Here is a 5,644-nt window from a genome sequence, read left to right on the forward strand (position 1 = left end):
CTTGTTATTGCTAATATCGTACCAACTGGAATTGCAACTAGTGGTTAAAGCCATCTGTAATATTTAATTCTGAAATTAGAAATTAACTATAGGCATTTATAAAGAATCTTCCCACTCAAATCTAGTCTAGATGTCCATGTCCTATGCAGCTATCAATGACTTATGAGTTGGTAGATCTAAATCCTATTCCCAAAGATAGAGGGCTTCACTGAGAAATCTCCTTTTGATGAAGTATTTCCAACTGAAGCTACCATCAAGCCTCACCAATTTGAAACTACTTTAAGTCACATCCTTATCCATTCTTATCTTGACCATTATGATAATCTTACCAGATTTTTTACCTTGATTTTGCTTTGCCTGTACTTAATAATAGTAGCTTATAACTATATAGAACTTCAAGGTTTGCTAAATATTTTACATACCAATTATCTTATTAAATTCTCTTAAACTTGTGCTATTATTATTTCCATTTTCCAGATAAAGAAACTGAGGTGCCTAGAAGTTAAGTGACATGCCTAGGGCCACAGAGCTACTAAGGAAGGAAGGAAACAGGCATTTATTAAGAGCCAGTACAGTGCTAAGCCCTTTTCAAGTGTTATCCCATTTGATCCTCACAACAAACCTGAAAGGTTGGTGCTATTATTATCCCCATTTTACAGGTGAGAAAACCGAGGCAAATAGAGGTGAAGTGACTTGCCTAAGGTCACAGAGCTAGTAAATGTCTGAGGCTAGGTTTGAACCCAGATGTACATGACTCCAGGTCTAGTTCTCAACATATCCTATCGTACCACTGAGCTGCTTCTAGAGAGGGAGTTTTGGTAAAGCAAATATCTAATATCTTCCTAATATCATGTCCAGTGCTCTATCCACCATGCCATGGTGCATCTATACTTCACACTAGTGTCCATGTAACCTTATTATAGCACAATTGTCACATGATTTCTCTATAAAAACCTGCAGCGGCTCCCCATGGACTACCTAACAAAATATCAGTTCCCGGAATTCATAGTCATCCACAATTTGGGTCCAGTCCATCTATGTGATCCTATTTTGTTTCATCCTTTACAAGTCCTATGTTCTAGATAAAGCGGACCATTCTCTACCCCGTTCTCATCCTGCCCTCTCCCATCTCGGTATGTTTGTTCACACTATACTTCATGCCAAAAATATATGCCCAGCGATGTGCTGAAGCTGGGGCTCACAGTGATACACAATTAAATTTTCAGTGGAAGCATTTACACCTCAACAGTCAGCAGATGTTTTAAATCAAGGCTTAATTTATTGTTTTGTTGATTTCTAGGCTTAAGAAAAGGATGGAAAAAACCTTAATGTAGATTAAACTTAAAAGAGTGCCCTGCCTATATATATATATATATATATTTTTTTTCCCCTAAAGAGCCAGTTGTCTCATTGTCTACATACATCTATTGATGCCCTTTGATGGTCAGCTTAGAGGCCCACAATTCCATGAAGTTTTCCCTGCCTAATTCTATCCCCTGCCTCCCAGTCCAAATAGATCTCTCCTTCGTCAAATTTCTTATAACACCGTTGCTTGGACTTCATCTTTGCATTTTTAACTTGCTTTCCCTTTTATCATTATTATTTGTACAATAGAGATTACAAATTTTTTTCTTACTAGTAATGATAATTCTTGGGGAATGTAAGATTCCCCTTCCCTCATGTTTTAGCCAAGGACCCTTGGTTATTTTAAATAGCCTAGTCCAGCTGTCCCAGAGGGAAATATGCAAGGGGTATAGCAGTACATGCTTAACAACAAGCTTTCCCAAAATGTATGGACAACATACTTTTAAGTTTGATATGTATGATTAACATGTTCTCCTATTTCTTAAGTCTAGACAATCAACAGAACAATAGATTAAGCCATGGTTTCTATTGTGTCTTCATTTCTGAGGTATAAATGCTCACATTGAAATTTTAACAATCAGCTCTCATAAGCCAGTTCAAACTGGCAGAAGAAGCTTGTTCAAATATGACAAATTAAGAGACAATTTGAAGTGATATTAGGGTACTCTCTTGAGCCCCTAGACCCAAAGGAGGATACACGTCACAGAAACTAGGGAAAGAAAATCAACTCGGGATAAGACATACTAAGACAATCTGGTATCACGGAGAGTGGTTCAAGGCAAAAATATAATACCAATCACATAAGTATTATGTATGTGAGGTCAGAGCACTGTATAAACTGAAGGATAAGAGATTTATGAAATAAAGATACTTTTGGGTATATTTTAAATCTGTGATACAGACTACTCGAAATTGTGGAGATGCAGCTCAGAAAAGAGAACAATTGCCAGCTGTTGGCAATGCAAAACTATAGGAGGTAGGGGCTAAGAGCCAAGAAATAGAACAGTTACAAATGGCCACACTGGGAACCAGTATCACCATAAAAGAGGGACTTTATAGATAAATTTCAGGGAAAGTGAACTGTACAACACAGAAAAAGAAAGAAAAAGAGAGAGAAAAGCCAGGCTTTATTGCTGGTGCCCTATACAGGACAATATTATAAATGACTCTACGGATCTCTGAGAGAGGATTGCTCATTGGTGGGTGTCATAACTTTCATTAAGTTTTCCTAGGAGTTCTATTTGTTGTCCTTCACCTTGTAAATAAACTTGTTTGCTCTTTGAGCCTTGTGAACTTGTGTGCTTTTAAGGGTAGTTGGTGATTATACTCCCCTAACATGGAGGAGTAAGGAGTTTAAAAATTAAATTTTGAAGTCCCCAAAGTAGTTAGGGGGTGGTGATGGGTCAGTGAAGTAAAAACCTTTCAAAGTATGCCTTGGCCCTTTGGGTAAGGAGGAAGTCTCTGGTACTAGATTCTATTTGTGTACATTTCTTTGTTTTACTCATATTATATTATATAATATCTGTTGTATTTATTTGTATGTTTCAATGCCTAGTTCATGTCTTTGAATATAGTTAGTCACTGAATAAATAAATGTTGAATGAATGAATGAATGGAAGTGGTTAGGGAATGAGGACTAATTAATATTATCTTGAATAAAGTATGATCAGATAAAATAAATATACTATAAATATATTGTATACTGTAAATATATTGGTATAAATATTTCAGATAGAATCAGTCAGTCAATAAACACTTATAAGTGCCTTCTATGTGCCAGGCACTGTATTAATGCTGAGGATACAAATAAAAAAAAGTCCTCCCCCTCGAGGACTTTACAATGTAATGGGAGATATATGTATGCATGTGTGTGTCTAGACATAGATATATGCATATCTATATATATACAAACATATGTATGTATAAATGTATGTATGTGTATATATAGATATTTATATAATCTTAAATATCCTTGAAATGAAATGAAACTAAATGGAGATTACTCAGTTTATTTCCTCAAAATTAGTGCTTTTAGTTATCTGTGTTCATAAAGACTGTATGATTAGGGGTGGCGATCTTCCCATTGTGTTCGCAGCCACCGTTAGCTCTCCAGCGCTAGGGCCGCCTCTCGCTCTCCAAGCCCAAGCCGAAAGAGAAGGCGGGTGTATAAGGAGAAGTTTTCAGGAACATGGCTCGTACCAAGCAAACTGCCCGTAAGTCTACCCATGGTAAAGCCCCCAGGAAGCAGCTCCCTACAAAAGCCACTTGCAAGAGTGCGCCCTCTACTGGAGGGGTCAAGAAACCTCATCGCTACAGGCCGGGTACTGTGGCTCTCTGTGAAATCAGACGTTATCAGAAGTCCACCTAACTTCTGATTTGTAAACTTCCCTTCCAGCATCTGGTGCGTGAAATTGTTCAGGACTTCAAAACAGATCTGCACTTCCAGAGTGCAGAAATTGGTGCTTTGCAGGAGGCAAGTGAAGCCTATCTGGTTGGCCTGTTTGAGGACACCAACCTATGTGCTATCCACGCCAAACGTGTCACAATCATGCCAAAAGATATCCGGCTAGTACACCGCATACGTGGAGAACGTGCTTAAACTCCACTATGATGGGCAACATTCTTTATTCTCAAAACAGAAAAAAATCTCTTCTTCCTGTTATTGGTAGTTCTGAACGTTAGATATTTTTTTCCCCATGGGGTCAAAAGGTACCTTAAGTATATGATTGCGAATGGAAAAATAGGGGACAGAATCAGGTATTGGCAAGTTTTTTTTTTCCATTTTCATTTGTGTGTGAATTTTGAATATAAATGCTAAGACATACAGCATTAATGCGGTCAAAAAAAATGTTTCCGTGAACAAGTTTCAACAATTCAACTTTATAACAATCATAAATAAACCTGTTAAATTTTTCTGGACAATGCCAGCATTTGGATTTTTTTAAAAAGTAAATTTCTTATTGACGGCAACTAAATGGTGTTTGTAGCATTTTTATCATACGGTGGATTCCATCCATTCACTATACTTTTCTAACTGAGTTGTCCTACATGCAAGTACATGTTTTTAATGTTGTCTATCTTCTGTGCTGTTCCTGTAAGTTTGCTATTAAAATACATTAAACTACAAAAAAAAAATGATTTGGGGTGGCTAGGTGGCACAATGAATAGAGCACTGACCCTGGAGTCAGGAGGACCTGAGTTCAAATCGGCCTCAGACACTTAACACTTACTAGCTGTGTGATCTTGGACAAGTCACTTAACCCCAATTGCACTGCTTTCCCCCCTCCAAAAAACAAATAAAAAAATTTTTAAAGATATTATGATTAGAGTTGGAGAAAACTTTAAAGTTTATCTAGTCAAACCCCTTAGTTTTATGGATATAGAAATGCAGCTTCAAAATGACTTGCCCCTGGCCCGGGTAATAGGTCAGAGGGACCTATTTGAATTTTCTAAGTCCGAATACATTATTATTTTCAGAGGAATATCATAGAAAAGGGCCATGGACCAGAGGTAGAGAAATCAACGTTCAAATCCAATCTCAGTTTCATCATTTGCAAAAATGGAGATGATAATATCTGTAGCATTTAGCTCACAGGGCTGTTTCAAAGTTCAAATGAGAGTTTCCCCCAGTGCAGGTCACACCGGCTCTGAAATTGATCTTAGTTGCCTGGGACACTAAAGAGTGACTTGTTCAGGGTCACACAGTAAATATCAGAAGGAGGACTGAAATCTAGATCTTCCTGATTCCAAGGCATAACTCTACTTTTGTAAACCTTATAATATTCTAAGAGGTCAGCTATCATTCTTTCCATTACATGATGCTGAAATAAAGCCCTGCTGTGCTGAATTCACAGCATCCTGGAAAGTGTTGGCTAGCTTGGCTAGTTTCCTTTACTCATTTTCAGTCTCTTAATAAATGGCAGACTGACCTTCCAAAGCTGAATCAAGCAGGACAGGGAATGCCAGGTGAGTAAGCTTGAAGGGTTCCTTTATGAGTGGGCAGGGCATCACGCCCCCTCTTGAAAACCACCCACTCTTCATCATGAAGCTGAGGGACAAGAGGGGTCAAAGTACTCTGGCCGGCCTTTCAAGAGCTCCAATGCATTTGAGTCAATCCAGGTAAATAATTTGGCCCACAACATAGCTGTCATAGATCCAAGACTCATTCAGCTCTTTACAGTGAGCTTTCAAGGTGTTTAACAAGGCACCTAGAGCCAATCCAGATGTTCCCTTTCCAGGGCTCCATCATTAGGCAAGATGGAGTTGTGTGCCTTCCCGT

General features: G+C 38.1%; 1 pseudogene; it reads left to right on the top strand.

The window, feature by feature from the left end:
• The first annotated feature begins 3,537 nt into the window (after positions 1 to 3,537).
• On the top strand, positions 3,538 to 4,500 carry LOC138160255 (histone H3.3A-like; annotated as a pseudogene).
• The last annotated feature ends 1,144 nt before the right edge of the window (positions 4,501 to 5,644 follow it).

Source organism: Petaurus breviceps, unplaced genomic scaffold (genome assembly GCF_028583685.1).
Source record: "Petaurus breviceps papuanus isolate PSGF00001 unplaced genomic scaffold, PetGlider_PUasm1.0 101, whole genome shotgun sequence".
In the NCBI taxonomy this organism is placed as follows: Eukaryota; Metazoa; Chordata; class Mammalia; order Diprotodontia; family Petauridae; genus Petaurus; species Petaurus breviceps.